The sequence below is a fragment of the Palaemon carinicauda genome, chromosome 4 (assembly GCF_036898095.1).
Source record: "Palaemon carinicauda isolate YSFRI2023 chromosome 4, ASM3689809v2, whole genome shotgun sequence".
In the NCBI taxonomy this organism is placed as follows: domain Eukaryota; kingdom Metazoa; phylum Arthropoda; class Malacostraca; order Decapoda; family Palaemonidae; genus Palaemon; species Palaemon carinicauda.
In genome coordinates this window covers 162,586,103-162,598,225 of record NC_090728.1, presented here as the reverse complement: position 1 = coordinate 162,598,225, position 12,123 = coordinate 162,586,103, and the positions used below count along the sequence as shown (strand labels likewise).

The 12,123-nt window shown below is 40.8% G+C and overlaps 1 protein-coding gene across 1 annotated transcript in view; it reads left to right on the top strand.

The window, feature by feature from the left end:
- The first annotated feature begins 9,327 nt into the window (after nt 1-9,327).
- Nucleotides 9,328-12,123, top strand: part of LOC137640133 (aminopeptidase N-like) — a 73,786-nt gene continuing 70,990 nt past the window's right edge. The window contains exon 1 of the mRNA XM_068372625.1: nt 9,328-9,431. The gene's annotated coding sequence lies outside the window, so the exon portion shown is untranslated. The remainder of the gene's footprint in view (nt 9,432-12,123) is intronic.

The window sequence follows — 12,123 nt, the reverse complement described above, 5'->3', positions numbered from 1 at the left end:
TGATAAAAAATAGTACCAATAATATATGACGAGAATAACTTTCAATATACACATAAAACACGTGGTTATTTCGTAAGGTGAACTTAAGAAGTAAAAATCAAATATAAATGGAATAACAGTAAAAATCAAATATAAATGGAATAACCATAACAATTAAATACAAATGGAATAAAAATCAAGATACACATAAAACACGCGGTTTTCCGTAAGCACGAAGTTGGGCAAAATCAGTAAAAATAAATACAACTCGAATAACTATTAAGATACACAAAATATGTGGTATTCCGGAAACAAAATGTTAACCAAAACCAGTAAAAATTAAATGTACCTGGAATTACTGAGATACCCAAAACATGTGGTTAATCCGTAAGCAGGAAGTTAGGCAAAACCAGTATATATATATATATATATATATATATATATATATATATATATATATATATATATATATATATATATATATATATATATATAGCCAAAGGAAAAACCTATCTAAATGCACATAAAACATGTGGTTATCCGCAAAAAAGAAGTTGATCAAACTCAGTAAAAAAACTGAATATTACTGGAATAATGATCACACATGGTTATTACGTTAGCAAGAAGGTAAGCAAAACCAGTAAAAAATAAATATAACTGGAATAACTATAAAGATACACATAAAACACGTGGTTAATCCGTAGACCAAACAAGAAATTAGGTAAAACCAGCAAAAATAAAAAATAACGAATAACAATTAAGATAATACATGATCATTCAGCAACCAAGAAGTTTTCTTAAACTTTGTGAGCTTCGAATTAACCTGACTTCCATTATTATCGGAGATCAAGTGGTAATTTAGGAGTTTACACAACCAGAGGTGACGGATACCCAACACCACTGTCCCGACCCGAACTATAAGAAACACTATCTCACTAGGTTTGGTTAGGTTAGTATGCAGCTCTGTATTTCGCTCTTTTATGTTCCCTCAACCAATATACATCCATCATTGTTGACTTTGGACGTGGATTCCCTTACGTTAAAACTGCACATTTCATAATAACAATGGGGTTGGGAATTGTTCAGAAAAACTAAAACGTAGGATGCTTTACTTTAAAATTCATTAGTGAAGGCAACTTTGCCTAAAAATTTACCTTTGTAGCAATGCACATAACAACGATGGTGCATACATATACAACCTTAAATTTGTCAAAGATATATTAACAGTATGTCCAATTTATCATCAAAAAGATCAAACTTACCTTAAACTGTACTTATGCGACAGCCTAAACTAGCCTATATCAGTAAAATGAGTTTTGATGGAATTACGTCTAGATTTGTCCTAAGAAAAGACTTGCCTAACCCGGAAATGCACGATGCACATTTGTAATTAATAATGTACATATATCATTACCAATGTAGAAATTGATGAAACGTCCGCAAAATGGAGCTCATATGAGACCGCATAAATTTTGTGTAATCCTAATGGACCTAGGCCTAAGAAAAACTAAACGTTACCCTTCTGAAGTAGATAACAAACGGCATAGGTTCACTGACTATAGCAATCTCTCGCAATAAGAAATATACAAAATAAATCATGTGACAAAATAAAATTAATCTTCATACACTTACCTTTAGGTGCAGCTCGCCACAGACATTGGTAAGGGAGATAGCGCGAAGTTCCCACCAGGGTCAAGAATCGAAGGGTACCCATAGAAAAGGGACACTTATCTTTTAACCGCTAATATCACTGTTACGTTTGCATATTATACGCACACCGAACAAGCTGCTAATACTGAACACCAAGGCAACAGTCCATAGTACTCCATACACGATAAAACACGTCATTGAGACACTTGAAATAAGAGCAATGGCAGCCGACCGTCACAAGCGAGGAAACTGCGAAAATGACAAACTCGGTCTCGGTGATCTTCTTCTTTTCTAACATAAATGTTACTGCAGAGCAAGGACAGTGAAATTACAAATGCAACAGCTTGAAATAGTATTCACGCAGGAGTTTGAAATTAATATATCATTTGCTAAACGATTATTTATTCTAGACGTACAGTAAGTACAGTAGTTTATTGGAATATAAATAACCAAACCCGTTTTCGGCGTTTTCAACTCTTTTCACGGCTCTCTCCAAGTAAACAGAAAAAAAGGAAGTAATAGTGGTAAATTATCATCACTGGTTAAAAAAAAAAAAATCTTAGTTCTCACGTGCCAGGGTTATGCCCAAATTTTGTGCAAGATGGTCATTTTTTTTTTCCAAACATCGTATCGTATGAATATGATTTGATTTGAATACTGATTTCACAAAATATTCTCAAAACACTTTCACGAACTTAGTCGCCATATCACAGACAGAGTTTTATAGGGGTCTAATAGAGGGATAGAGATTTTCATCTGTAAAAGGAAAACATCAAAATAATACAATATATCTAAAATAAAAATTAACAATAAGGATATTTCACATTGCTAACATAGCAGCAGAATATTCAAAGTGGCGTAAAATGCACTTTAAAATCTTTAAACCATATGGTAATCACATAATAATTTTCATGAGTTGATGCAATTAATGGAACTGGGCCACACACATAATTATGGAACCCGGGAGGCCATTCCATAATGATTTGTAAGGGAAGTATAACCATAAAATTGAAATATAGAATTATTTGTAACGAGTAATTAACTATGACCCATCTTAAAAGCCACGACTCGTTTATATTGCAAAGTAAGCTAATTTCCATAGTGTTTTTGTATGTCTTGATCTGCTTTGCGAATATCATTTACGGTACCATAAATCTTTTAGTTTTCTGCTCACCTCCATTCTCACTTCCTTTCTTCCTTCCATCTTGCAGTCCAACCTCTTTTACTTCACAGTCACATGTCGATGCTCAATGACCTACTTGACACCAGTAGTAGAAGGAAGCCAGGTTTTTATATCCAATCCATTGTAAGGATAGTGAGACAAGCGTCACCAAGATCAACTGATACTTTATTCAAATGTGCACGGGAGTATATTACAAGGTGCGGACGGAAAGGTAGGATGGCGCTGGCGCCAAATCAGATTGAATTGCCCGCCAAAATATATGTGTTTTCTTACACTTACAAATATACAAATTATGAGTTAACAGAAACATGTAATGAAATGATACATATGTCAAAATGTAGCTCTGATAGAGCGGAATACATATACATGGGAAACCACGGTGTGGCGAAAGGAGAATTCAAATAAATAAACAGTTTGTTGATTTTCTGGACGACGCAGGGAGCGGTGTCCTTACAAGTACTCCCCCCCCCTCAAGACATCGGGCGGCGTAGAGGGCTGATGATCAATCTTCGTATCTTTTCGGGCGTCAGAGGGTTCCTCTCGTTTTTGAACGGAGGGGCGCGCCAGTGATCGGCGTAAGGATGTCTTCCTCTTGTCGTCGTTTGATGATTTTTCTTTCGTTGGGCGCCTTGTTTTGAGGTGGAACTCTGGATCTGCCAGGTCCGGCGGAGGCAGTGTCGCTTCCTTCGAGAAACGCTGGTTTCACGCGATCTATTGAGACCCAGTCCTCTTGGCCATGGACGTCGAGAAGGAAGGCTTTTGTTGTCTTCTTAATTATCCGATAGGGGCCTCGATAAGGTCTAGTTAGTGGTTGTCGATGAGCGTCGACACGGACGAAAACGTACCCGCATTCATCCAGGTTTTTTGGATTGAAGTGCTTGGTTCTGTCCTGGTAAGTTTTGAGACATGGCCTGAACTTCCTGGCGATGTCCCTTAGGTGATCCAGCTGCGTGTTGTCGGTTGATGAGGGAAAGAATTCGCCAGGAACTGCAAGCGCCTCCCCGTAAACCTTTTCAGCGGGCGAAGGTTCGCCTTCTGCGCGAGGGGCGGTGCGAAGGCCGAGGAGTACCCAAGGAAGTCGTGATTTCCAGTCCCCGTCGGTGCAGCTCGCCATCAGGGACGCCTTGAGGGCGCGGTGAGTTCTTTCGACCATGCCGTTTGCCGCGAGGTTGTATGCCGTGGTGCTGTGGAGCGTCGTCCCCATCAGGTTCGCCAAAGCGAGCCATATTTCTGAGAGGAAAGCAGGGCCTCTGTCTGTCGTGATGTCGTCAGGAACGCCAAACCTGCTCACCCAGCTTGACAGGAGGGCTTCGGCGCATGCTTGAGTCGTAGCTTCGGTCATCGGCGATGCCTCCAACCACCTCGTGGAGCGATCGATGATCGTAAGCAGGTAGCGAGCAGATCCAGAAGGGGACAATGGTCCCACGATGTCGATGTGTATGTGACCGAAACGTCTTTTTGGCTGGGGAAAATCACCTACCCCTGATTCGGTGTGACGGCTGACTTTGCTTGACTGGCAGTTGATGCATGACTTCGCCCATTCCCGGGCGTCCTTTTTTATCCCTGGCCAGACGAATTTTTCAGACAGAAGGCGAGCGGTGGTGCGTCCTGAGGGGTGTGAAAGTCCATTGATGATATCGAATATTTTCCTTCTGCAGGAGGCTGGTATCCAGGGACATGGGCGGCCGGTGCTGGTGTCGCAAAGAATAGTTACTCCTGCTGGTCCGAGGGGAATCGCACTTATCTTGAGCGCGGATGGCCCCGTCAGGTGATCCTGTGCTTCTCGGTCGGTGCGTTGTTCGGTTGCGAGATTGGCGGGGTCGATTCCCAGGTGGATTGCGTCAATTTCAATCCTTGAAAGGGCGTCCGCGACTGGGTTTTTCTTTCCTGGGACGTAACGTATGGTGCACCCGAATTCGGCGATTGATGCGAGATGACGTTGTTGTCGGGAGGACCATGCGTCTGTCGATTTCGTGAAAGCGTGTACGAGGGGTTGATGGTCCATCGCGATTGTGAAGGGATTGCCCTCCAAGATGTGCCTGAAGTGGCGGACGGCGAGGTAGATGGCGAGGAGTTCCCTATCGAAGGTGCTGTATCTTGTTTCGGCGGGTTTCAATTTCTTGCTGAAGAATGCCAGCGGTCGAGGAGAACCATCGACGAGTTGCTCCAGCACAGCCCCACAGGCGACGTTGCTGGCGTCGGTCGTTAGTCGCAGGGGCGCGTTGTCGTCGAAATGAGCCAGGTTGGTGGCATTCGCGAGGGCATCCTTCGTCCGGGCGAATGCCTGTTGCTGGGGCAAACCCCACTCAAGTTTTTATGCTTTTCCTTTCAGGACGTTGTCGAGGGGTGACAGGGTTTGTGCGATGTTGGGGATGAAGCGCCTGTAGTAATTGACCATCCCCAGGAACTCCTGAAGTTGGCGGATGGTCGTAGGTATCGGGAACTTTCTGATGGCGTCAACCTTGGTTGTCATGGGTTTTACCCAGCATGAGGATACGCGGTGACCAAGGAAATCCACTCCTTCCGCACCGAACGTGCATATGTTGAAACGTACGACCAGGCCGTTCTCCTGTAGGCGTTTGAGGACGGTGCGGACGTGCCTCCGGTGTTCCTCCTTGGTTTTCGAGAATATCGTTGGAAGGTCGCCCCGGCGTTGCGTAGACCGAAGGTTGAGTATGCGAAGGTGTAGGATCCAAATGGCGTTACAATGGCAGTTTTCGGGATGTCTTCCGGAAATACGGGGACCTGGAAATAAGACTTGGGGAGGTCGCTCTTGGTAAAATACTTCGCGCCGTGCAACGCGTTCGTTAGGTCCTGCATGTTCGGGCTTGAAAACCTCGGGAAATTCTTGTAGGAGGTTGGCGTAGGGGTGCGTCGTTACGGCGGATACGGACATTGTTGCAGGGCTGTGTTCTAGGGCGCGGGACTGGCAGGTTCCCGTGTCGATGAGACGTTTGCTAGCGACATCGACGAGGAGTCCGTGGTGGGCGAGGAAATCCGCACCGAGGAGGGGGCGATTGACGTCAGCGATAGCGAAGGGCCAAGAATACGAACGGCCCATGATAGATATCTTGAGGGTCTTGATCCCATAGCACCATATGGAAGATCCGTTGGCGGCGATGAATGAGGGAGCGTTTTTGTCGGGACCACGGTCTAGGTCGGACTTGGAAGGTGGGAACGTTGACTGCATTGCGCCGGTGTCTACCATGAGTCTACGGTTGGAAATGGTATCGAGGATATAGAAACCATTCTTGTTTTGGTTAACTGCGGCTGCGATGGTGGCAGGTGGATGCTTCTGGAGTCGTCTTCTAGGGAAACTGCATGGTGCTCTACATTTCTTGGCGTCGCTGCCGAACTGTTGGTGGTAGAAGCACCATGCTGGGTTAGTCCTAGGGTTCGGTCGTGTTGGTGGCGGTGGTTTCTTTCTTGATAGAACGTTGATCTCGTCGTCCTCAGGGGCCGTTGCCGAGGAGTCTATGGAAGAGCAGCTGCTGAAGGAGGAGAACGAAGGCGGTGTTGACGATGATGCTCCGAGGCGAGATGCTTTGGAGGCCTCGTGGAGCTTCTGAGCCTTCGACAGGAGTTCGTTCATCGGGAGCGTGTCGGCGTCTGTCAATTGGGCCCTTACGTCCTGTGGTAGGCGTCGAAGAAAGATCTTGCGAGATAAGCTAATCTCACGTCGTCGGCCGTTGCTGTCTGTTTTGGGGAGCATAAGCAGGCCGGATAACTCGTTCCACGCCTCAACAGGAGAGGTGTCACCCATGGGCTTGCCGGTGAGGTCCAGGACTTTCTGTGCCCTTGCTGAGACGGAGAGGGAGTAGATACCGATGACTTTCGTTCTCAGGTCGTCGTATGAAACTTGGCCGGCCTGGGCGTCAAGCCATGGGGAAATCTTGTCGAATACCTCTTCAGGTATGGAGGTGATAACGATGTCAGCCTTGGCGCAGGAGTCGCTGAGTCTAGCGACGCGGAAGAGTATGTCTGCTCTCAGGAACCAGGAAGCGGTGTTGTGTTGAGAAAAGGGCGGCAGTTTGACTTTGGGTGTGGAGGCAAGGCCGTTGGGTGCGATGGGAGTGTTGCTTCCTGCATCGTGGCCAGACGGCGAGTCGGCGAAGAGGTGGGAAGTTGATATGTCGGTTAAGCTCATCCTACTGCCTTACATGCGCCGAAGTGTGGGAGAACCAAAGGCAGGCTCACGCCTAAGGTAACGGAGTATAGAGAAGGTAGCACGGCCGTAATAAGTCTGTTAATGGCAAAGCCAAAACTGCTGATGCTACTTTCAACTCCGGGGTCACCAGTTGTAAGGACAGTGAGACAAGCGTCACCAAGATCAATTGATACTTTATTCAAATGTGCACGGGAGTATATTACAAGGTGCGGACGGAAAGGTAGGATGGCGTTGGCGCCAAATCAGATTGAATTGCCCGCCAAAATATATGTGTTTTCTTACACTTACAAATATACAAATTTTGAGTTAACAAAAACATGTAATGAAATGATACATATGTCAAAATGTAGCTCTGATAGAGCGGAATACATATACATGGGAAACCACGGTGTGACGAAAGGAGAATTCAAATAAATAAACAGTTTGTTGATTTTCTGGACGATGCAGGGAGCGGTGTCCTTACACCATCCTTACCACAAACATGTGTAATGTAAAATAGGCCTACTTTCTTCAGCGCTTGAACAGTTTTAAAATATCGTTAATTAGAAATAGGCCAATGGGTTTCTGCGCTTAAATAGTTAAACCATTGTTAATTAGAAATAGGTCTAATTGTTTTTGAGCTTAAACTAAAAATCGTTAATTCGAAGTAGGCTGTTACTTTTGATTATCATGGTCAAGGTTTTCATAGCATCTGCAATTAAATTCTTCCTCCCACAGAAACTTCATTTATGGCCAGTCAATTATTATTATTATTATTATTATTATTATTATTACAAACTAAGCTATAACCCTGGTTGGAAAAACAATATGCTATAAGCCCAAGGCTCCAACAGGGAAAAATAGTCCAATGAGGAAAGGAAACAAGCAAATGGTTAAATTACAAAAGAAATAATAAACAATCAAAACAAAATATTTCAAGAACAGTAATAACTTAAAATTAGATCTTTCGTATATAAACTATAAAAACTTCAAAAAAAAAAAAACAAGAAGAGAAATAAGATAGAACAGCGTGCCCAAGTGTACCCTCAAGCAAGAGAACTCTAATCCAAGATAGTGGAAGGCCGTGGTACAGAGGCTATAGCACTACCCAAGACTATTATTATTATTATTATTATTATTACTATCCAAGCTACAACCCTAGTTGGAAAAGCAAGATGCTGTAAGCCCAGTGGCTCCAATAGGGAAAAATAGCCCAGTGAGGAAAGGAAAAAAGGAAATAAATAAATGAAGAGAACAAATTAACAGAAAACAATGGTTTGATTTTGGAGTGTCCTCCTAGAAGAGCTGCTTACCATAATTAAAGAGTCTCTTCTACCTTTACCAAGAGGAAAGTACCCACTGAACAATTACATTACAGTAATTAACACCTTGAGTGAAATAAGAATTGCTTGGTAATCTCAGCGTTGTCAGGTGTATGGAGACAGAGGAGAATGTAAAAAGAATTGGTCAAACTATTCGGTGTATGTGTAGGTAAAGACAAAATGAGCCGTAACCAGAGAGTGGTATCTATTGTTGTACTGTCTGACCAGTAAAAAAAAAAAAAAAAAAAAAAAAGGGGCCCTATCAAGAATCAGAAGTTTGTTCTACTAGCTAGAACACTTTGTTTATATTTTTGTTTAATTTCTGACTAATATTTAGAAAGAATATCAAAGGTAGATTTCTCTCTCTCTCTCTCTCGTCAATCAGGTGATCACAAATTTTAGCTTATTCATTATTTTCCTATTTTTTTATTTATTTTTTTATGATATCCTTCTTGGGAATAAACAAGGACCTAACAGATGAATATTTTTTTGTCAGTTCATTATCATTGAGATAATGAAAACACATGTTTTAATCAATGTAAGTTCTCAGAATATGCAATTTATGCAAGATTTCACTCATTTGTTTGCTGGAGATTTGTCGTTATTCTTCTATTTATAGCCTACAGCTCATCTCCTCGCTATAGTTTTATTCTCTTCATAAACGGCCAGACACGTGCACGTGCGCGCGCGCGCACACACACACACACACACACACACGTTTGTGTGTGTGTTTGAAGTTAATAACCTCAACAAATATTTATCAAAATTAAAATTAATGTTACATATTTCTATTTTAAATGACGGTAGCCTATTTAGTCTTGATATTTTTCATATTAAAGATAGGCCTATTGGTGTTTCACTGGTGTGATATAGCCATCAGATCTCAATCTAGGGAGCGTGGGATAATATAAACTTGTGTTTGTGTATTTCCCCTATGTCAATTGAGCAAGTCGAGGTCGTTGTCATATCAGTATGGAAAGATAAAGATGATAGTTTCATCTATAAAAAACAGCTGAACTGAAGGTAGCATTTGGTTCACCTAGTTATATCAGAGCCACTCTGGTTTAGTTACTCGATAGCGGCAGAGCATCTTGGTCCGTTTGTGCAATAGGCCTAGTTACTATCAAGAAGTATATGCCAACATATAAAGGTGAGAGAACTTGAATAAGTGTTACTTTAAGCAGATGATCGTGTTGTGTAATATAGGCTTATGTAAATGTTTATCATGCAATAGTGCCTTTTATCGAGTTTTCTTTTCAACTTTTTGTTGGTTAGGTGTGCCAATCATGTTTTCTGATTATTCTTTCATGATATTTTAATTTCTATAAGTGGAAGTCTTACAATTACACGGAATTTTGTTTGGAAGTAAACGGTATTTCTTACCAATGAAGTTGGCACTGTTTTCAAGCATTGTTTGCTTGTTATCATCATTGCAGTAACTGAATAATTCTAGAAACTAAGCTAACTGCCACGGTTATTATTATTATTGGTGGTAGTAGTAGTAGTAGTAGGTTCCAGGATCCTCGTTGCTCTTTCAACACTGACTGTTGGAACACTATCAAATGTGTAAGTGCTTTAATATGCAGAAAGTTCACTGTCATTAGTTGCCTCCTTCGCAGACAGCACATCTTACATACTTTTATTTCTAACTTCCATGGCCGAATATATCGGGCAAATTCTTTGATTGGTGATCTTAATTTCCTTAGTTCTACGCTCCTGATTTTAAATTTTCTTTTTTATTTCCAATTAAACATATGCTCCGTTGAATTATCTACCTCTCTGCACAACTCACAAAGCCTATCCTATCATTTCTGTTTCTATAATTTTCTTTTGAGCCTATCGTATTCAACCTTGTCTTTATTACTATTAATGTTTCCTTAGTAATAACTTCACCTATGTAATCTCTTCAGCCATTACCATTTACAAACCTGGTAATTTCCGCTTTCTTTTCATCTATTTTTCTTTTAATATCATTTGTCACTTTACATTTTTTTCTTGTTTTCTTGCTTTCAATACTTTCAATATTATAATGTTTGCATAATCCCATCATTCTCAATTGGGTTCCCTTATTTGGTCTTCCACTATTTCCTCAACTGCTCGTTTATCATCTCATGTAATAATGTTATGAAACAGCATCACCTTTTTATATGCAAATCTATCCTCAACTGGCCATATTCCTGCTTCTGCCATTAATCCCCAATAAGGTGCAGTTGCAACTTACTCAAACAGTCTTTTCATAATGTTTTTTCGTTTAACCTTTATCTCTTTCATGTCTGTTTCCTTTATTACACTCCATGTCTAAATATTTACAAACATTTTCGGTACCACAAATGTTTCATACATATTTATTCTCACCAGCAATATCAAATAGCCTACTCTGTTACTGTCTCCCTACCTCTTAACTTCTTGCACCATGTATTCTATTTTTGCTTCCCTTTTGTTTATGCTAAGATTATAGTCTCCCTTTTCTGAATACCATTCTCCTAAGGATTCATATTCCCTAACTGTTTCTATCCTTCCTATAATGCAACGTAAGTTCTTACGAGACATTTTCTAAATGCATTCATTATTCTAACACTTCAAGCTCATTTTTTTATCTAAGAGAATATTCTCAAATGTTGTAACTAGGATACACTCTCTCTCTCTCTCTCTCTCTCTCTCTCTCTCTCTCTCTCTCTCTCTCTCTCTCTCTCTCTCTCCTACGAGAGCCAATATCTTATCTACGCATTGTAGAGTGCTGTCTCTCAATCGGTCATCAACATCACATCCCTCAAATTACAATGAAATCTTGCATGAAAATCTCCAGACTTCCTGAAGCAAGATTCAAACCTCATATGATCACCACGGTCATTGTGTTCAAGTAAAAGTACTGGACAGAAACATTTAAGTATCGTACCTCATTAGTGCATGTGAACTGAGGGGACAACAGTGTGAGGATAACACGTTTATTTTAGTTAAAATCTCTGAAATATTCCCAGATATAGATATTTTGTGAGCTGGAAGTTTTATTTGAGCCTTTTTGTAGCGTTATAAACGTTTTAGAGGCTATGCATTAAGTGCATTTGGTGTTGAAGCCAGTTATCATGTTCTTAAAGTGTTGTAAACGTTATAGAGGCTTTTTGAGCAAAGATCTGGCACTGATTTCAGCCTTTAGGAAGCGTTGTAACTTTATTTTTTGAACATTTCTTGCATTTTCTTTGAGAAAAAATTCTTCTATATTCTTTAAATGTGACTGATTTTATGCTAACTCATTGAAAGAAAAGCCTGATTTAGATTATATAACCTGAACAATTTTTCATACTAAGTTATCCATCATATTAAGTCTTATTTGCATTTTTATTACGTATTTGGTATGCAAACTGCTTTCCCTCTTTCAGGGAAGACTGAAAACATTTTAAAATGGACAGCAAAAGTGACCACTTACTGATCACACTTCTGTGGCTTGTTTTGATCACCCTGGTGGCTGCTGTCGGTGGCAGTCCGTCCACTTCTCTATTCCCAGGGTCACTAAAATCTCCAAGGAATCTGTTACGGTTAACGGTGAGTACACAAAGTGATTTCGACGTTGAGTCAGGTACAATTGCAGAGTGAAATTCAAGGGACACTTGTAAAGTTCATGTTGGAGCCCTTGGGCTTATAGCATCTTGTTTTTCCAACTAGGATTGTAGCTTAGCTAATATTAATGAAATAATAATAATAATAATAATAATAATAAAAATAATAACAATTATAATAATAATAATAAAGTAAAAAACGGCACAAAAATTCAAACACATTGATACAAGTATATACAGACATAAACAGGTTATCAGTGCGAGGGGAGAGCGATAACGACAACATAA